We start from the raw sequence: 23,049 nt of genomic DNA on the forward strand, positions 1-23,049 counted from the left end.
AATTACATATAAGTCTGAAATGTAGGGGTGCACGAAGCCGACGTAACATTTTCAAAATTCTCAAAAATTTAAATTTTTAAAATTTACTCAAAAACTATCATTGTTTACAAATTGTTTTCAGAATAAATTCAACATCAGAGAAATCCTAAAGTCGTGAAATAAAACATAAGGATGTGTACGATCATGCTTGTGCCTTCCCGCGATCCTCTGAAGTACCTGAAACATAATTCAAAAATGTACGCCCAAAACTTACTGAGTTCCCAAAATACCAAATACATAGCAAACAACACAAATATAATAACAGCATACCCAATCAACCATCAGGTTAGAATTGTTGGATTAGTGTCTAAGTCCATAACTATTTTGGTATGTACTTGACCCGATGGTGCATGGTCCTTTTGGGTTGCCTTCACCAAAGCAACTTGATTGGAGAAATAAATAGAGAGAGAGGTTATTATGATTTATTAATATGTTATAAGAATAATATATTAAAGGAGAAATCATATTTGTTTAATTAATATTGATCAATAATTAATTAAGAATTAATTTTGTGATCAAGTGTAATTAATTAAACTAGAGGGGCTAAATTGTAATTATGTGATAGTTACAAAATAAGGTAAGGATTATCTTATATATATGGTGAACGAATTTGAGGTGTAAATCCCTTAGAATTTGACTAGGATAAGGATTTCTAGGACTTATCTTATGGTTGCTTGGTGGACAAGCAACTAGATAAGGATAATGACTAAAACCCTAATCTTTACACCTATATAAACCCCCTAAGGCATAGGAATTCGTCTAACCCTTCCCAAGAAGTCCTAAGGACGAATTCTAAACCTCCCTCCTCTCTCTTTATACCTTCTCCACTTGTTTATGGTGTTTGCAAGCCATTAGAGGAGTGACACTTGTGACTCTCTGCCTTCCAAGGTCAATACAAGGAGGAATTGGATTGTTATTGCTATATAACAATCAAGGTATGTTCTTAAACCTATTTACATGTGAATTCTGATTTCCATATGCTAGAATTAGGGTTTATATTCTTGGATTCAAAGTATGTACAATAGAGAAACCTAGATCCAAGCATTAGGGTTTGTATGAGCACATAGGATGTCTTATGACCAAAACCCATCTGTGGTATCAGAGCCATGATTGGTTTCTATTGTATTGATGCTTGTTGTAACTGAAAAATTCGATTTTTTACATTCTGGAGGCTGGACTCGCCGAGTCCATAGCTGAACTCGCCGAGTCCAAGGTGACTCGACGAGTCCAAGCCTGACTCGACGAGTCAGCTCGTCAGATGGAGGGTACTTCGGGATTGCTTGCTGTTTTTGCTTATGGATAGTTACCTTATCATGTTAGATCAATATTAATCCGATTATATGATATATTTGACTATATTTTGATCTAATTGAAGATATTTATCAATTAATAAGATAATGGTTTCCTTATAAGATAATTGATTAATTATTTTGAGTAAATTGATAAATTGTTTTGCAAGAAATCATTAAACAAATCAAATATGGATAATTATGTAATTAAATGTTAGTTTAGATTATTTGTTATTTGATCCTTGTTGTTATGAAAAGTTTCATATTTTGCCCTTTAGTTTTTATAGTTTAAATTTGAACCCCAAAAGTTTTGTTGTTTTGAAAGTTAAATAGTTAAAACCCTAATGTTTTGAAAAAGGTTTCAATAACTTGCCCTCAAGTTTTGGAATTTAAATTTTGATTAATTGTTTAATTTTGATGAATATTTAAATTCTAAACCCTAATGTGTTGAAATGTTTCAAAACTTGCCCTCAAGTTTTGGAATTTAAAAGTTAATTAAAAGTTTAATTAGGAATGTTAAATTCTAAAACTCTAGTATAGTTTTGAAAAAGTTCAAATCACACCCTTATGGTTTATTAATTAATTAAGGTGTATAATTAACAGAGATTTAATAAATCCATAAAAGTTTAGGTTTACAATTTAATTGAATTAAAAGTATAATTATTAAATTAGACCACCTAGTATTTTGAAAGTATAAAATACACCCTATACTATATATAACATTAAAAGTCTAACATTATATATATATATGTATGAGTAAAAGTCAGTCTTACCGTTAGTAGGCCTCATTCACGAAGCTGGTCTATAAGGGGTGTTTAAGGAAATTGCCTATAAAATGGCGATTGAATAGGTATCCACTCTTACCCACCGCACTCTTGACTAGTGGAGGGTCGTTAGCCGAACGGGTAGGATAGGACGAAACCTTCCATTATAAGTATAATGAATTATAAAAGTAACTAAATGTTTTTCAAAATTCCCAATCTTAGTTACTTAGGCAAAAGTGAATTGATGCAATTCCATGAAATTACACTTTGTGCCCTTGCGAAGACGTTAGTGGAGCGTGTGTGGTTTACCGACACACTAAATGGGTCTAAGCAAAGGTAGCAAAGGGTGACTCAATGTTTGTCATAGTTCGGTGGAGCGTGTGTGGTTTACCGGCACATCGAATAGGTGACTGTAACATGTGATGGCACCATGTAAGTTTGCATGGTTATTCACACCCGCTTTGTGATCCTCGGCATCCCAGTCACAAACAAGAGGGGCATATCGAGATTTAAACATGCCATTGAAAGTTCAATGAATCTCAAAGGATCTAGGAGTTTTCATAGATTTAAAACTTAAATTCTTTTTCGTTTTTTCGTGGTGGAAATTAGTGAATCGTCATTCACTTACCTTCAAATATTTTGCAATTAGGGTTACGGCATCCCTCTCCCGAGTTGTAGAATATTGTGTTGGGTCCTAGCCTTAGTATCTCATTTGGGTGATTTACTAAGGACTCAATCAATCAACTAACTTGAATTTGTTTTCTCCCGTTTTGTAGATGTCAAAGTTCGACAACTATGGTCTTCCCAAATCCCGTGGAACAAGCATTCCACATGAAGATGGTATTCCACGATTTAATCGAGGAACGAGAAATCATGCTTCACTTCCTCCTCCTCCTCCTATTGTTCTCCCCAACCCACAAGATCGAAGAATTGAAAGGTTCAATATCACTAAAGCCCTATTGGAAATGAAACATGAAGATGGTAAACCCGTGTGTGCCCACGTTCTAGGAATGAAATCACACATTGATAGGTTGATAATGTTGGGTGTGTCATTCCCAGATGAGTTGGCTGTGAATTGGGTTTTGCAGTCACTTCCTGAATCATATAATGAGTTCAAAAGAAAGTATTATATGATGAATCATGACGACAACCTCATTGACCTAACTTACATGCTCATTGCTGCTGAATCAGAAATGATTTGGCGAAGCAATGGAGCGTATTTGTTGGGAAATTCAACCGACCATGCTTCCGAGGACGTTCTAGGAGAACCGACCTGCGTTTGCTGCCAAAAGAAAGGGCGTTGGATACAAGTCTGCCCAATGAGCCTGAAGAGTCCAGAAGATGGGAGAGTCAAAGAGTATGGCTGCGCTTCAGGTAAAATCCACTAACTCCATTAAGTTCCTATTCATTAATTCTTAATACATAATGTAATAAGATTGCATTTGCATGTTTTACAGGATCAGTGAAAAGAAAGGAAGCTTGGTGAAAGAGCAAGATGAATCTAATCACAAGGAATGGATCTTGATCGCATGGACTTGAAGATTAGACTTTGAGCTTAGATAGTTATGATAGAGTTGTTAGAAAATTTTCTTTTGAAATACATAGTTTTTCAATGGATTTTGCATTGTAAGGACAAATGTTTTCCGCTGCTTTTATAAATAAAAATAAATTTTCGTTTGACTTATTTATTTATTTGTTTATCTCCTTGCAATAAAATCGTTATGAAAATTGGTGTTTGCATATTTCTACAACAAATGGATATGATTCTTATTTATGGTGAAAAAGTCGAGAATTTACCAAATAGGGAGAGTTTCTCATCGCCCAAGTTTCAATTGGACATAAATTTGGAATCATGCAACTTGGTTGCACGATGAATGAGAAATCTCATATTTGGAAATTAGACTAATTCATTGACAAAGTGTCAAGTGAAGGACTAAGAGATCAAGCACACAATGTTGCATGTTGATCGAGTCCACCATAAGAGTAACAATGATATTCGTCATGATTTACTAAAGGTTTAGTAAATATGATTATACTTACAAGATTATGTGTAATTCTGAATTGATTAAAGGGTTTAGATCAATAGCAGAACGAATAAGAAGAATCAAGTAGGCAGAAAGATAAAAGTTTCTCCATTCTAAGAAGATGGGAGACTACCTTTTATGCTTTATGATAGGTCTTAATGATTGAGAACCATATCTCAATTGATCCTCTAAGTGAGTCTTAGTACAATTGTATGTCTAAGAAGAGGAATCAAGAATTGAAGAAATGGTTAAATCAATAAGTCAATCATACTTCGTTCCAATAACAAGTCTTAAAGTTAAGATTGTGACATTGAGTGAAAGGTATTAAGAAGGTTTGTAACATTCATCAAATGTGGAAAGTTGTGATGTCTTGGATAAGACAAAGACCAACTAGGACCAATTTATGAAGTGTTTTGATAAAAGCTACACTAACTCTTGAATATTTGTTTGTCAAGAAATGGTTTTTGACAAGAGAAACTTATATGTCAAGGAGTCAGTGGGAGTCTTAATGGTCTTGAAAGGTTTCAAGAACAAATCAAATAAACCTTATCGATCATCACTAGCCACGAGTTGAGGTTTACAACCTATCGTGTTGACATTATTTTGTTTCTGTGCCAATCCAATCGAGTTAATTATGCATGTGAGTTCTATGAGTTCTCATTTTGAACGCATAAAAGGCAATGCACCTTAATCAATGAAAGGTACATTGATAGGAAAGGGTGAGCTGCTTAACTACTTGTAAGACATGGTGGGCAGCTGTGCTACCATAAGGCAAGAAATCAAGATTAAGAAAGGTTCAGTCCATATGAGTTTGAATTTGTCATAAACTTTGGTTTTAACAAATTCACATGGATAGGAACACATACACCGCTCAAATCTAAGTGTCATAAGATTTCTTCCTTCATGAAAATGATTGTGAGGAAATGCTTTCACTAAGAAAGATTTTAAGAAGATAGTGATTGTAAAATTGCATTCTCGAATTCAATTATGGTTACGGCATCCCTTTCTATAATTTGAATTGTGAGGCTTGGCAATTAGTCTTAATTGTTTAGACACACATATGAACTATTGAAGGCAAATGTGTATAAGTTCAAGAAACCCTGATAAAAGATTATCAAAGCACTAAGTATTAGAAACATGAACTTAAGAAATTCAATAAGCATTGTTTTTCTGAAAGTTAAGATGTTTATGAATACATGTCGAAGCTAGTGGGAGCATAAGTGTTATGTTTTATAATAATCATCAAGATAGTGGGAGCATAAAAGTTATGATTGTATGATTATTAAGGAAAGTACTGCAAGGCTAGCAATATTAGTTATAGAAAACAAGAGTCATACTTTGCAAAGTAGCAATAGTTGAAGAGTTGTTTTGCTATAATTAAGGGAGAGAATATTATGCTTCATTTCAAATCTAATGGTTTAGGTTGAGAAATGTTAATAAAATTTAGTCAAAGGTACAAAGTGTGTTCTTAAAATTTCGATTATGATTACGGCATCCTTCTTCACAATTCGAATTTTGAGAACATAGCAAATAAAACATCATGCGTCGTGTCCCATACGCTTCGGGATATAGGATTGATTGCAATGCTTTAATGTTTGACCATTCTAAAATTTTCCAAATGTCGAGCACATTTAGAGGGAAAAAGGACTAGAATCGGTTTAGACTAAAACAATTAAACAACTATCAAAGGACAATCCAAAGTTCGACGAGGATTGGTCGCTTGTGAGTAGTTGGAAGTATAGTATTGGAAAATATGGAAATGTTTCCATATTGGATGGACCATATCGACATCATTATGAATAGATAAGATTCTATTAAGAATGAGTTGTCATATGGAACATATGGAAGTGTGTCCATATTGGGAATTGAATATTGAGAAATCTATGACTAGATTAGAAACTTCTATGCAAAAGGATGTTCAAAGAAAGTACTTTGAGTGAGAGACATCACATCTATGGAATTGTCTTGTAACAATCTCCGATAGAAGACTTTGTAATATCATTGGCAATAGTCTTTATGACTTTGGTGCAATGACATTACGAAAGGATAAGTTGCATAGAATGTTAGAATCTAGCATATTCTATAAGTAGCAAGAATTTGATATTCTTTCACTTATGAAAAGGATTTGGAGTTGTGAAATGAGAATGATTGGAAATGTGTTCAATGTGATCTAATTCACAAAGTAAGAACCATAGGTAAACATTGTGTGCATGCTAGGAGCATGGGACAAGTGTTGTAATTCAAGTAAGAAGTCGATTACCCGAAACTACAAATAATGAGTAATCAATATGGTGATAAATAAAAGGTGTTTTATTTATGCTCAAAGGGTTGAGGCCATACGGGATTAGTATTATTCTTGTGTTTCACATTTGCATGTTTTGACTTCCAGAATAATTGAGTTTATTAAGAATAATCGAATTATTCAAACGGGCCACAGTCGTTCATATGTTGGAAGTAGATATGAATGAAGACTGTCGTGAATTGGTGTGTAGATTGTCTAAAAGAGTATTAGACATAAGCAAATGTTTGCTGCAACGTTCATGAGTGCTTATGAATGTGATTTGAGCATTGGATTAGACCCACGCTCACTTGGATCACTCCATGGATTGTATCACGAGTGATTGGTGAGACGATAACATCTTATATTCTTGAAACCGAGATGTGTGAGTTGTATCTTGCGAATCGGTTGCACATTGATAATATGTAAACGCACTAGTAACTTGGTGTTATAAAACATATTGTTGTGTGTGATTCGGTGCGTGAGTGCAAGCGAGCATTGTCTCAAAGTTTATCCATTCCTTTTATTCAAAGTAGGATAAAGGCGATATCTTTGGGCCCCTCGATGATTTTGTGATGACGAACGTAAATGCTCGGCCGGGCTAGGGCTAATTTGATTTGTTCAATTAGTCAGTCGTCATAAATCGGAAATCGAGAAATAGTACAAAGAGAATGATTTGAAATCATATCTCATATGATATCTAGAATGGAGGAATTTATGATCCCTTATTTAAGGACACGCGTATTTGATATGATCAGAATTGACAGCGGCTTTGGAAAGCTACGATTGCAGATCGGGATCCGAAGTCATACGCAGAATAGTTGTTAGACTTATCCAAGTGGGAGACTGTTGGATTAGTGTCTAAGTCCATAACTATTTTGGTATGTACTTGACCCGATGGTGCATGGTCCTTTTGGGTTGCCTTCACCAAAGCAACTTGATTGGAGAAATAAATAGAGAGAGAGGTTATTATGATTTATTAATATGTTATAAGAATAATATATTAAAGGAGAAATCATATTTGTTTAATTAATATTGGTCAATAATTAATTAAGAATTAATTTTGTGATCAAGTGTAATTAATTAAGAATTAATATTGACTCTCTGCCTTCCAAGGTCAATACAAGGAGGAATTGGATTGTTATTGCTATATAACAATCAAGGTATGTTCTTAAACCTATTTACATGTGAATTCTGATTTCCATATGCTAGAATTAGGGTTTATATTCTTGGATTCAAAGTATGTACAATAGAGAAACCTAGATCCAAGCATTAGGGTTTGTATGAGCACATAGGATGTCTTATGACCAAAACCCATCAAGAATAACTCAGGTGCCTCAACCACCGGGTTGGAATGCCAATATACTATGGGTCCAATCAACCAGCGGGCTGGAATGCCCCGGCCTGTTGGCTTATGCAAAAAGCAGTGAAGCCTTAGCCACCAACCAATCATGCGCACATAATACAGATAAACATACTATGAACCAGTCAACAAACAAACAGACAGACCTTACAGATCACTAAGCATAGCAACATCCTAAATACCAGGATACTGATCGAACAGATAACAAGTCCAGTGAGGAATACTAACCTCTCAAGTAGTGTAGAACTGATAAGGTCTCATTCCGAATCTCAGTTCCTGACTCAAATGTCTACAACCACCATGTGACCAATTCTATCAAATTCCCGAAATACCCAAAATGCCCTCAAAAGTCAAACTTGGTCAACCATGGTTAAAGCCAAAGTCAACGGTCAAGGTCAACAGTCCATGTTGACCCAACTCGTCGAGTGCACCAATAAACTTGTCGAGTTTCTATAGAAATCAGATGGTCCGGAAAATCCCAGCCAACACGTCGAGTTGGCTTGCAAACATGTTGTGTTTGCCCCAGCTTAACGCATACAGTTGTTCCTACGATTTAAGGGACTCCAAGACTCAGATCTTAACTCAAATGCTATAAAAAAGGATAAAGTTTCCAAATTTATCCTTTGCGGCTACTCCAAGTGTTCAAAAACCCATCCATAAAGCTTGAAGATTCAAGGGCTTAACCAATAAGCACAAAATCCTTGAGATCTGGAACGCAACCTTTCTAGAAGATATTCTAGCATCATAATTAACCAAAGGTTGGTGCTTTATAGACATGCATATCCAATGCATGTCTTTAACCCAAAATGGATCAAAAAAGGGGAAATATGACCTAAACTCCACACATGGCATCAAAACTTGGCTAAAGACCAGATGCAAAGCACTACAAGGTCACCTTTACCTGGAGATTCATAAAGTTGCAAACTTTATGAGATCTATTCAGTGCGACATCCAAGAATAAGGAGAAAAAGTGACAAAACTCAAGATCTAGCTACATAGAGGAATAAAAATCGAATCTTGGACGCTTACAAAGGTCCAGAAGAGTGTCAAACTGAAGATGGGAGCTTTTCTTGCTAGATCATTGCTTCCTTCTTCCAACTTTCTTCTTCTTTTGCTCCAAAATACCATACTAGTTCACAAATGAGAGGGAAGGATGATTAGGTTTCACAAGGGCTGATAAGGGGGTTTGGAGGCTGATAAAAGATCAACCCTAGGGACTTAAGGGGATTATATAGAGTGCAAAACCCTAAAATTTAGGGTTTCTCATCCAGCCGCTAACACGTCGAGTTTCTCCTCACCAACATGTCGTGTTGGTCCATAAAAATACGCAGCCAAAAGTCCTTCAACGCGACATAGTGAGGTTTCCACCACATCGTGTTCCAATGGAAAAACATGCTAAAAGGGATACATCTCATAACTGGAAGTTGTGATGTTACAACTCTCCCCCACTTGGACTAGGCTTCGTCCTCGAAGCTTGTTGCGGTGAAAAACCGAATCTCAGCCTCCGACTCCCAGGTCCACTCAGAGCCCCTTCGGTGCTACCACCGTACCTTTACCAAACGTACTTCCTTGCTATGCAAGACCTTTACATTCCTTTCCAGGATAGCAACCAGCCTCTTGACATAGTTAAGGCGCTCATCAACCCGAATATCATCCAATGATACCACTGCATCCTCGTGCAATATGCACTTTCGCAGGTGCGAAACGTGGAAAGTGCTATGAATCTGACTAAGCTTCTCCGGAAGATCCAATATATATGTAACATTGCCAACCCTGACAATAACCTGGAATGACCCAATATATCGGGGACCTAACTTCCCCCTCTCCCTAAAGCGAATCACACCTTTCCAAGGTGATACCTTCAGCAACACCATGTCGCCGACCTGAAACTCCAACACAAATCGAGGTCGGTCAGCATAGCTCTTCTGTCGAATCTGAGCAGTCTACAATCTCTGCCAGATTTGCTAGATCATCTCTGTAGTCTGAAGGAACACCTCGATCCGCCCCATAACCCTATGACCAACCTTGCCCCGAAAAACTGGGGTACGAGATCTCCGCCCATCCAATAGCTCAAAAGGCGGAGCACCAATGCTGGAGTGGAAGATGTTGTTGTAGGAGAACTCTGCAAGAGGCAGGTAGGAGTTCCGGATCTCCACAAAATCAATGACATAAGCTCGCAACATATCCTCAAGAGTTTGTATCGTCCGCTCACTCTGGCCATCGTTCAGAGGATGATAGGATGTGCCGAAGTGCAACCTCGTACCCAATTCCTCATGGAACTTCTGCCAAAATCGAGAGGTGAACCGAAAATTATGGTCAGAAAAAATGGAGACCTTAACCCCATGGCGAGCAACGATCTCGCGAATATACACGTCGGCTAACTTATCGGCCGAAGAACTCTCCCAAATCGCCAGGAAATGGGCTCTCTTGGTCAACCGATCCACGATGACCCAAATAGCATCAAATCCCCTTGCCGTCTGTGGCATTTTGGTGATGATGTCCATCGAAATCTACTCCCATTTCCATATGGGAACCTCCAGAGGATACATCTTGCCATGCGGCCTCTGATGCTCGGTATTGACCATCCTGCAGGTCAAGCACCTCTCCACGTACCAGATGATCTCTCTCTTCATACACGACCACCAGTAGCTCAATCTCGGATCCCGATACATCTTGGTGGCCCCCAGATGAATAGAAAACGAGACTTATGAGCTTCCTCTAGGAAAATCAGTCTGACCCCACCAGACATAGGAACCCAAACCCGACCACAACGGGGCAACAAACCACGACTGCCCGGAACAAATCTGGTGATTTCACCCTTGATCCTCTCAATCTTCCGAATCTCTTCTCGGACACCCTGGGCCTAAGCCTCCCTAATAAATCCCAAAAGCGGAGAATCCACTGATATCCTCATACATGACACCTCATTATAAGGTCCAACTGAATTACGGCTTAAGGCATCCGCCACCATATTCGCTTTACCCGGATGGTAAAGGATCTCACAGTCATAATCCTTGACTACGTCTAGCCACCTATGCTACCTCATGTTCAGGTTTGATTGATCCATAATGTGTCTTAAACTCTTGTGATCCGTGTAGATGGTACAACCAACCCTATATAGATAATGTCCCCAAATATTGAAGGAAAAAACCACAGCCACCAACTCAATATCATGCGTAGGATATCTCAAATCATGTGGCTTCAACAGCCGCGAAGCATAAGCTATTACCCATCCTCTCTGCATGAGGACTTCTCCCAAACAAGTGATGGACGCATCACAGAAAACCACAAAATCCTCAGTTCCTCTAGGAGGGTTAAAACTGGGGACTCACATAGCCTCTGTCGAAGGGTTTCAAATGCCGTTTGCTGCTCAGGGCCCCACAGGAAATCCACTCCCTACCTCGTCAGACGAGTAAGGGGTACTAAAATCTTGGAGAAATCCTGAAAGAATCTCCAGTAGTATGATGCCAATCCTAACAAACTCCTGATATTCGAGGGAGATTTCGGAACCTCCCACTGCATCAATGCCTCGATCTTGGCCGGATCGACCAAAATCCCCTCCTGGTGAACAAAGTGTCCAAGGAACTAAACCTCTCTTGACCAAAACTCGTACTTTGAGAACTTAGCATAAAGTCATTCTCGCCTTAAAACCCCAGGAGCTCGCGAAGATGCTCCTCATGTTGCTCTCTAGTCTTGGAATATACAAGGATATCATCAATAAACACGATCACCGAACGATCGAGCATCGGCCTGCATACCCGATTCATCAAATCCATAAATATTGCAAGTGCATTGTTGAGCCTAAATGGCATCACCACAAACTTTTAATGCCCATAACGAGTCCGAAATGCAGTCTTCTCCACGTCCTCCTCCATCACCCTGAGTTGATGGTACCCGGACCTCATATCTATCTTGGAGAACCAAGATGCACCCTGTAACCGATCAAAGAGATCATTAATCTGCGGAAGGGGATAACGGTTCTTCACCATTAGCTTGTTCAACTTCCGGTAATCAATACACATCCGGTGTGAACCATCATTCTTCTTGACGAATAAAATCAGCACTCCGCATGAAGAACTAGTCGGCCAGATGAACTGCTTGCCTAGTAGTTCCTGCAACTGAGATGACAACTCCTGCATCTCGGGTGGTGCCAAATGGTACGGCGCCTTGGCAATCGGGGCTGCACCCGGAACGAGGTCGATCCTGAACTCGACCTGCCTCTCAGGAGGCACACTGGGTAACTACTCCGAAAATATATCGGCGAACTCCCTAACCACCGGGACCTATGAGACTAAAAGTTGATCCCCAACACACGTATCCACCGCATAAGACATATAACCTGCACACCCGTGCTAAATATACACTCGAGCCCTGGCTGCAAAACAAAACTCTAAACCCATCCTAGTGTCATCTCCATAAATAACAAGTTCTCCCCCCACTTGGGGTTCGAACTACCACGCGCTGGCCCTCATAATCAATCAAAGCACCAAAACGACTCAGCCAATCCATACCTACAATCACGCAGACATACCCCATGGGGATAGGGATCAAATCGATCGAAAAGGATACGCCAAAGATCTCCAAAATACAACCCTGATAAACCGAAGAAGCATAAGCCCCATGTTTGTTGGCGATAGAAACTTGCAACGGACACTCCAACTCCCCTAAGGGTATGTCAAACTCCCTACTAAATGACCAAGAAACAAAGGACTGACTCGCACTCGAGTCAAACAACACTAAAGCAGTCAAGGAGTTCACCAGAGATGTACCTACCAAAGGTACAAATATAAGCATAATGTAAGCATAATCAATAAGACAGGGGATAGAAACCTACCAGTCACAACATATGGTCTTGCTCAGGCCTCCGCGGCGGTAAGCTGGAAAGCACGACCTCGAGCCCTCGGGGGCTCCACCCTGCTCTGACTTTTGTCAGTGATCCACAAAGTAGTCGGCGCTAGAGTCTGCGTCGGCCTGGCAGCAAGAAAAGGACAATGGGCCTTCATATGGACCACCTGATCATAATGGTAACAAAGTATGATGCCATGAGCTGGAGTCTACTGCCGACAATCCCTCGTGTGACAACCCGTAATTTTCATTCGGTCAAACCCTAAAAGCCAACCGCTTCTTATTATAAGTTAATGTCATTATTTCTTATTTTTAACAAATTTGAAGTTCGTTTGAATATTTTAATATTATTTTTAAACGAACGGGTGAAAGAAAGTGTCGTCTTGAGTTTTGAATTTTAAAAACCGCAACCACCTCGTGTCTTAGAAATTCCCGACCAAACTTTTATGTTTGGGTTGAAAACTCACACAAAAACTGTGAACTCATGCATATGTATGAGTTTACTCCCCAAGACTAGTCATTCTTGTGTTTACTCCCCAAATACCAAAAGAGTAAACTCCAAAATATCCTCTCAAGTATCATCCTAAAACTCATTCAAAATCTTCAAACTTGTAAGTGTTCTAACCATTTCAAGTTGGTATAAAACTTAATCTAGTGTTTGTGCATCTATTCATCCATTCATTTATGTATTTTGTCTAGATTTCCAAAAACACCAAGAACACCAAGAACACACACTAAGTGTTCTTGGACTTTTAGCTCAAATCAAGCTTCCTTATAGTAAGTACTTCCATCTTTGAGACTTCTTAGGCTAGTATTACATGTTAGCATCAAGAAATATGTCAAGAACACAAGGAATATGGTGTTCATGGTCCAAGAATGTTCTTGGGCCGTAAACACCAAGAAAGGCACCAAAGTGTGCCTAAGTCCTTATCTAAGCCCTAGTTTGATGTTTAAGCCTTCCTTGATATGTTTAAACCTTCCCTTGATGTGTTTAAGCCTTGAAAAACACCAAAATCCAACATTATTAGGTGTTTACGGTTTGGGGATCTCCCAAAACCGTAAACACCCTAAAGTGTGTTTTTATGGGCCTTATTCCTTCCTTAGGCCTAAAAACTAACCTAGACAATTACCTTGTTGTGTTATGGACTTGAAAACATGGAAATACCCTTTTCCATAAGGGTTTACGGTAGTAAACCGAAAGGGAAATGCCCATGAGGCCGTAAACTCCTCCAAGGAGTGTTTTTGTTGCCCTAGTCCCTTCCAAAGGCCAAACCACCAAGTAGAAATGTTTCAAAAGACTTGTAAAACCACAAAAAAACATAGGGTCATATGGAGTAGAGTTTACGACCGTAAACCCTTGAGTTTAATGTCGTAAACTCCTTGGGTAATGGTCACTAAAACCGTAAACTCCAAAGGAGTTTACCCTTGAACTCCAAACACCCTAGCTTTGCCCTACAAACACTTGGATGCAACCCTTGTGATCTTTAAGACTTGAAACAAAGTTTTTTCATGTTCTAGACGATCCCAAATTAATTTATTAGTTATAAATTGGCTAATTAGTTATATATATGTTCATTATATGATAACTAGGCTCGTGCGTGTGTACAAGTCTCCGTTTGTCACCTAGCACCGTATCCGACACTTCAATCCAATCCACTCACTGCAAGTGAGTTCATACCCATTTAACTAACCTTTGAAATACTTTTAAATGTTCTAAATGCTTTTATGGGGGGGGGGGAATACAAGTCAAATACTTATAGTTATTACATCAATCACATGTAATTAATAACTACAAAACCAATGATTTTATTACTGTTCAAACTGTTTATCAAACTGTTTCACTTCAAACTGTTTTTACGAATTTCTTTTACTTATCAAATACTTTTACTTAAACTCTTTTAAACTTATTATAAATTGCATGCCCATATATGTATAGTTATATAAGCAATGTTTAAAAGGCTTAGGAAGGCCGCCCGCCCTATTTCCTTTTCGCGCTTGAGATGTGGTCTGGTGGGATATCGGGTATCCGTCGGAAGGTTGTTTAAATATTAGTTATATATCATGTGTATATATATGGTCATAAAAGTTCTTCCATATTCTTACGTACCAGTTACATCATTAGTAACTTACCATATAGGTAGCACAGGATAATACTTATACTATTACTAGAACAATTAGATGTTCAATGAGTCAGTTCATTCATGAGTCAGTACTTATTACTATGAGAACATATACAACTATACTAGAAGAAGAACATATACAACTATACTAGAAAGTGAACATATACAACTAAACTAGAAAGAGAACATATACAATGATACTAGAACTTGTAACAATACATTACATATACATGAATACGTTAACATAATTGTGATCCACTGTATCGGAGCATGCCTTCAATGTCATGGACCGAGTTGTAGCCAGAGTCTCTTGGAGGGAGACCGTGAGTTTGCGTATAGATCTATACTGGATTGACTATCCTACACCTTGCTGCTAGCTACAGCCGGACCTGCAGGTCTGCGGGTGCCAAACGTTATACCTTTTTACGACCTACAATGTCGTGTTACCTAGTCGATAGTATGGTACAATTAATCACATAATACCTTAATATAAATCCGGTTTAAGGTAGTTAGTACAGAAGTAGTTCCGATAATACAACACTACAGTACTACATTAATTTACCCTTTGAATATATTTAGTGATCATTTCACTTAAACACTAATGTACAAACTATATTTTGACGATGATAGTTACACTTGGGAAAATTACACACTTTTACAATAAACGAACATACAAAATAGTTACGCCTTGGTAGAAGGCTGCTATAAATAGGAAATATAGGTTTTTCTAAGAGATTCAAACTTTTACAAACACTTACAAACATTCACATACTTTTATCACCAATGTTTACAAACTCATACTTTAAACCACGTTCAAACGTTTTGATACAAACACCGACACTAAAATACTTATCAACTCACCAGCTTAATGTTGATAAACTCTTTCAAAATAACTTGTATTCTCAGGTCATCAATAGACAGGTACCGAGGCCAGCTTTTGAGAAGATGGAGCGCATTCAAGACTCATCTTATTATTTTGATTTACATTTTTGGTGTCTATAACTGTTCAGAACACGCTTGTATTAAAATTTTATATTTAATGCAATGGATGATGTTGTTTGCTTATTTACTGTTATAGTGTGTTGTGATACTTTACATGACGTCCTCCGCCCCAGAACGTTTCCGCCGTTCTCGGTTTTGGGGTGTGACAGATTGGTATCAGAGCATTGTTTATAGTGAATTGAGTATATCAACCCATAAAAGATATACTAACTATAAACCCATTTGGGATTAACACACTCTGACCAAGAGTCTATACTTTAAATACTAAAATATTTAATTAAGTATACAAGTCAGCATTCATACTAAAATCAGTGTCACAATGACAAGAACAAAAGTATTACGATTGTTAAATATCACAAGTGAGCTCGGGGATGTATGGTCAGTCCTGGGAATGGCATAGTCTGATCAACTATGCTGGTCCAAGGAGTGATTAGCATATGCCCTAGAATGGTTGTGATATGTTAAGAAGTCTAAAAACTTACCAACAATACCACAAGGAGATCAGTAGAACCTAAACTTAAAATACTATAGGGGTATTTTGTGCTACTACAAGCTATTTATACACTAGATTCTTATACCTCTCTTCTCTCGTAGATTTAAATGGCTAGATTCCATCATGGCGACCCGTACTTCCCAAATGAAGGAAATGCTGGGTGGATCGAAGAAGAGCCCGAAGATGAGCATCCAATCCCTTTGGATGATCACCTCGCTGGAGGCTTTTCTGATGGATCTGACTCTGAGCCTGAAGTCAACAACCTACCGCCAGTAGGTCAAGCCCCAAACAACAATCCCCGACCAGCTTTCCTAGGTCCCACACCCTTGTGGGCAACCAACTTGAATCGCTGGAGTGACGAACAGGGTCAACCATTACCTTACTTTGGGGACCGAAGCTTTTACAATCTCAGCGAAGGTGGCTTTGCAGATCGAGCTCTGCCCGTCATTGTCCGTAGAATAGCTCGTAATGTTGAACAAGGTCGAGCAGCCATCGACCGGGTCATGAAGATTGATGCCAACTCTGGTGTCAACAGAGTCCGCATCTGCCGTCTTGAAGAAGAAATGGAAAGGACCAGGAGAACCAATGAGACCCTGCAGCAACAGCTGGCTGCCTCCTGAGCCGAAGTCATGGAACTTTGAGCCCGTCAGAGGTCTCATGAGCGGCACCTTCAAGAGGTGGTTCGTCAAGTGGCAGACTTCAGGGTTCGCCCGAGGAATTCCCATTGCCGTTGGAAGATGTCTAGTACATCTTTGTCTTTTGGTTAAGGAATAGCCTTTAGTATCTATGCTCTAAGTAGCACTTTTCTGTAAAATATTCCTAACTTTCAGTACTCTAACTAGGAATCTAAGAATTGTCAAACTTTTCCGTATGGTATGATATAAGACCTACTGTTAGGTCGATTTTCCCTGAACTTATTACATCAGTAATACCAGTATTATTGACAACTACCTAATCTATGGAAAAATTTGTACACTTGTGTTTTCCTACTATTCTTCTATGTTGTGATCTCAAAACACTTGTTCAACTGTTGGGCTATGGTTAGTTAGTCCATGTGTCACTCTCACCCCATTTATAATTGATTCTTACCATTGTGTTTACCTTTATAAACATTCAGCAGAAAGATGCCTCCTCGCAAATCTCCCAGGCATAACCCTGCACCACCTTCACCTCCTCCTCCTCCTCCAGTCATCGATATTGCAGCCCTGAATGCTGCAGCAGTGGCAACTGCCATGGCTCAGTATCACTCTACTGATGCCAGCAGAGGTGGAACCCCTGTTGACTCAATTCCTGCTGAAATCCCTGTGCGCTCGAGAGAGTGCTCCTACAAGGATTTCACCAACTGCAAGCCGAAGTCCTTCAAGGGAACCGGCGGAGTCATTGCCCTCTCGCAATGGTTCGAGAAGACTGAATCAGTCTTCGAAATTTGTTCGTGCCCTGCTGCGATCAAAGTCAAATATGTCGCGTGCACCTTTGAAGAAAAAGCCCTAACATGGTGGAACGACCATGTTAAATCACTAACTCCCGTAGTGGCAAATGACATGAGTTGGGAACCCATGAAGGACCTCATGATTGAGGAATACTGCCCGAGGGGCGAGATCCAAAAATTGGAGCAGGAGCTGTGGAGCCTAACCATGAAGGGCTCCAACATAGTCGCATATACCGCCAGATTCAGCGAACTGGTGGCCCTCTGCCCCAATATGGTTCCCACTGAAGGGAAAAAGATCGAGAGGTACATATGGGGGCTAGTGCCTCTGTATCAGGGAAATGTCCTATCATCAAACCCTGCTACCTTTGACAGTGCCAAGCGACTGGCACAGCGACTCATTGACCATGGAGTCAAAGCCCCAGCAGCGACAACAACCCTATCCATCTCAGAACCCTCCAAACCCGCTGACACTAAGCGGAAGTTCTGGGATGCGAAGAAGAAACAGCGAACTGCCAAAAAGCAGCAAATTGTGGCTGTGCATGCCGCAATAACCCTTGCTGCTGCTACTGCTCCGGTGAGGCAGTATGTTGGATGTTTGCCTAAGTGCAACAAATGCAACTTCCACCACAACGGCCCCTGCCGTGAAATGCAGTGCTCTAACTGCAACAGGAAAGGACACACAGTCCGTTTCTGTAAATCTCCAGCAAGGCCGATCACCCAAGTCCCCGGCATTGGCATGAGCCAGGCCTGCTATGGATGTGGCGAAGCGGGCCACTATAAGAGGGACTTCCCCAAAGAAAAGAATGCTGGCGAAGCAGGGAGGGTACTAGCAATAGGCCATGGGGAAGCAGTTGCTGACCCGACGGTGGTGACTGGTACGTTCCTCCTCAATAACTCCTATGCATGCATTATGTTCGATAGTGGAGCGGAGCGAAGCTTTGTGAGGTATAAATTTGCTCGCATGCTTAAACAGCAACGACACACACTTAATGAACAATTCACAGTAGAAATGGCTAATGGAAAAACTGAAAGCACGAATAGCATATACTTAGGATGTACCCTAACTCTAGATAACCATTCATTCCCAATCGACCTTATGCCGGTCTCGATTAAAAGCATCGACGTTATCATCGACATGGATTGGTTGAGTCTTCATCGAGCCGACATCATCTGCTACGAGAAAGCAGTCCGTCTAAACCTCCCGTCTAACGAAACCCTTGTCATCTACGGATACAAACCCGGTGCGAGTCTTCGTATTATATCAAGTATTCAAGCACAGAAGTATCTACGTAAACAATACCATGCATTCCTTGCTCACGTTGTCGATACGAGCCTCGAAACGAAAGAATTAAAGAACATTCCCGTAGTGAGCGACTTTCCCGACATCTTCCCAGAAGAGCTACTAGGATTACCTCCGCAACGACAGGTCGAGTTCAGAATCGACTTAGTCCCAGGAGCTACCTCCGTAGCCAAGTCGTCCTACCGATTAGCACCAGCAGAGATGCAGGAACTATCTGGTCAACTTAACGAACTGCTCAGCAAGGGCTTTATAAGACCAAGTTTCTCGCCTTGGGGAGCACCGGTCTTGTTCGTTAAGAAGAAAGACGGATCATTCCGTATGTGCATCGACTACATAGAACTCAACAAACTGACGGTCAAGAATCGTTACCCTCTGCCTCGCATAGACGATCTATTTGACCAACTGCAAGGGGCGAACTACTTTTCCAAAATTGATCTAAGATCCGAAAATCACCAGTTATGAGTGCTAGAGGAGATGTTCCAAAGACATCCTTCCGAACTCGTTACGGACACTACAAGTTCGTGGTGATGCCATTCGGATTGACCAATGCGCCCGCAGTTTTCATGGATCTGATGAATAGAGTATGCCGACCTTACTTTGATCAGTTCATCATTGTCTTCATTGATGACATCCTGATCTACTCCCGAAGTAAAAAAGAGCATGGCGATCACCTGCGACAAGTTCTAGGAACTTTACGAATAGAGAAGCTCTATGCGAAGTTCTCTAAATGTGAATTTTGGATCCGAAGAGTCGAATTCTTAGGACACGTGATAAGCGAAGAAGGAATCCACGTGGACCCATCCAAAATTAAGGCCATTGATAACTGGTCAGCACCAAAGACGCCTACCAAAATTTGTCAATTTCTAGGTCTCGCTGGCTACTACCGCAGGTTCATACAGAACTTCTCCTGAATTGCGAAACCTCTTACAACACTGACCCAGAAAGGCGTGGCCTTTGACTGGGAAGAGAAACAGGAGAGAGCGTTCCAAACGCTCAAGCGAGCCTTGTGCACCACACCAATAATATCCCTCCCCGAAGGGATAGAAGACTTCGTTGTCTATTGTGACGTGTCAAATCAAGGGCTCGGTTGTGTTCTAATGCAACAGGGTAAGGTCATCGCCTACGCCTCGAGACAGCTAAAGACACACGAAGTTAAATACACCACACACGATCTTGAGCTGGGGGAAGTTGTGTTTGCCCTGAAGATCTGGAGACATTACTTGTACGGAACGAGAAGCACTATCTTTACCAACCACAAGAGTTTACAACACATATTCGATCAGAAGGAGCTCAATATGCGCCAACGACGGTGGGTCGAGCTACTCAATGACTACGAATGTGATATTCATTATCATCCGGGTAAAGCCAACGTAGTAGTAGACGCCCTAAGTCGGAAGGAATATTCTGGTCGAAGAGTCAAGTCATTGACGATGACTATCAATTCACACTTGTCTAAGCAAATTCAGGCGGCCCAGCTCGAAGCCATGAAACCTGAAAACATGACGAGTGAATCCCTTAGAGGAATGGATAAAAATATAGAAGCCAAGGGTGGCAGAGCCTTATATTTAATGAACCGGATCTGGACACCGAAGCACGGTGGTTTCCAAGACTTGGTCATGACCGAGGCACACAACACTCGGTATTCCGTTCACCCACGTTCAGATAAGATGTATCTGGATCTTAAAAAGTTATACTGGTGGCCTAATATGAAAGCAGAGATCTCTACCTTTGTAAGTAAATGCCTTACTTGCACAAAGGTTAAGGTCGAGTACCAGAAGCCCTCTGGTTTACTACAACAACCAGAGATTCCAGAATGGAAGTGGGAGCGGATCACTATGGACCACAAAACGGGGTGAAAAAAACCGAAATCCCTTTTTTTAAGTTCCTCCCAGATACATAACCAAGTTGCCCAAGAAAACGGGTGGACTTGATACCATATGGGTCATCGTCGATAGATTGACCAAGTCTGCACACTTCCTGCCTATCAAAGAAACTGACAAGATGGAGAAGCTTACGAGAACATACATTAGGGAAATCGTACAACTGCATGTTTTTCCTATATCCATTATCTCCGATAGAGATAGTAGGTTCACCTAAAGATTCTGGCAATCGCTACAACATTCCCTGGTAACAAGGCTGGACATGATCATGGCCTACCATCCACAAACCGACGGACAAAGTGAGAGGACCATCCAAACACTGGAAGATATCTGGAGAGCCTGTGTGATTGACTTTGGAAAGGCATGGGATACTCATTTACCCCTTGTCGAATTTTCCTACAATAAAAGTTATCACACGAGCATCAAGGCTGCTCCATTTGAAGCCCTCTATGGCCGAAAGTGCAGATCCCCTCTGTGCTGGGCTGAAGTGGGTGATACCCAATTAGCTAGGGGGCAAGTTTCTGACAGTACTCTCACAGGCCTGGAAATCATTCGGGAAACAACAGAGAAGATCGTTCAGATCCGTGAACGATTGAAAGCCTCTAGAGACCGACAGAAAAGCTACGCTGACAAACGAAGGAAACCTTTGGAATTCCAGGTGGGAGATCGAGTCCTTCTTAAAGTCTCACCCTGGAATGGCTTAATACGCTTCGGTAAGCGTGGGAAGCTCAATCCGAGATATATAGGGCCTTTCGAGATTCTCGCAAGAATCGGCCATGTAGCTTACAAATTCAGTCTACCCGACGAACTTCGTAACGTACATTCTACATTCCACGTCTCTAACTTGAAAAAGTGTCTGTCCGACGAGACTCTTGTAATCCCACTCGACAAGATCGAGATCAACAAGAGCCTCAACTTTGTGGAAGAACCAATAGAGATCATGGACCGTGAGGTCAAGCAGACGAAGCAAATCCGTATCCCGATTGTGAAGGTTCGCTGGAACGCCAAGCGAGGATCGAAATTCACTTGGGAGCGTGAGGACCAGATGAATCTGAAATATCCTCATCTTTTTGTTTAGTTATTTGTAACTACTTTATTTTGTTTAAGACTTTAATTTCGGGACGAAATTCCCTTTAACAGGGGGATGATGTGACAACCCGGAATTTTCATTCGGTCAAACCCTAAAAGTCAACCACTTCTTATTATAAGTTAATGTCATTATTTCTTATTTTTAACAAATTTGAAGTTCGTTTGAATATTTTAATATTATTTTTAAACCAACGGGTGAAAGAAAGTGCCGTCTCGGGTTTTGAATTTTAAAAACCGCAAACACCTCGTGTCTTAGAAATTCCCGACCAAACTTTTATGTTTGGGTTGAAAACTCACACAAAAACCGTGAACTCATGCATATGTATGAGTTTACTCCCCAAGACTAGTCATTCTTGTGTTTACTCCCCAAATACCAAAAGAGTAAACTCCAAAATATCCTCTCAAGTATCATCCTAAAACTTATTCAAAATCTTCAAACTTGTAAGTGTTCTAACCATTTCAAGTTGGTATAACACTTAATCTAGTGTTTGTGCATCTATTCCTCCATTCATTTATGTATTTTGTCTAGATTTCCAAAAACACCAAGAACACCAAGAACACACATTAAGTGTTCTTGGACTTTTAGCTCAAATCAAGCTTCCTTATAGTAAGTACTTCCATCTTTGAGACTTCTTAGGCTAGTATTACATGTTAGCATCAAGAAATATGTCAAGAACACAAGGAATATGGTGTTCACGGTCCAAGAATGTTCTTGGGCCGTAAACACCAAGAAAGGCACCAAAGTGTGCCTAAGTCCTTATCTAAGCCCTAGTTTGATGTTTAAGCCTTCCTTGATATGTTTAAACCTTCCCTTGATGTGTTTAAGCCATGAAAAACACCAAAATCCAACATTATTAGGTGTTTACGGTTTGGGGATCTCCCAAAACCGTAAACACCCTAAAGTGTGTTTTTATGGGCCTTATTCCTTCCTTAGGCCTAAAAACTAACCTAGACAATTACCTTGTTGTGTTAAGGACTTGAAAACATGGAAATACCCTTTTCCATAAGGGTTTACGGTAGTAAACCGAAAGGGAAATGCCCATGAGGCCGTAAACTCCTCCAAGGAGTGTTTTTGTTGCCCTAGTCCCTTCCAAAGGCCAAACCACCAAGTAGAAATGTTTCAAAAGACTTGTA

This window comes from Lactuca sativa, chromosome 6 (genome assembly GCF_002870075.4).
Source record: "Lactuca sativa cultivar Salinas chromosome 6, Lsat_Salinas_v11, whole genome shotgun sequence".
In the NCBI taxonomy this organism is placed as follows: domain Eukaryota; kingdom Viridiplantae; phylum Streptophyta; class Magnoliopsida; order Asterales; family Asteraceae; genus Lactuca; species Lactuca sativa.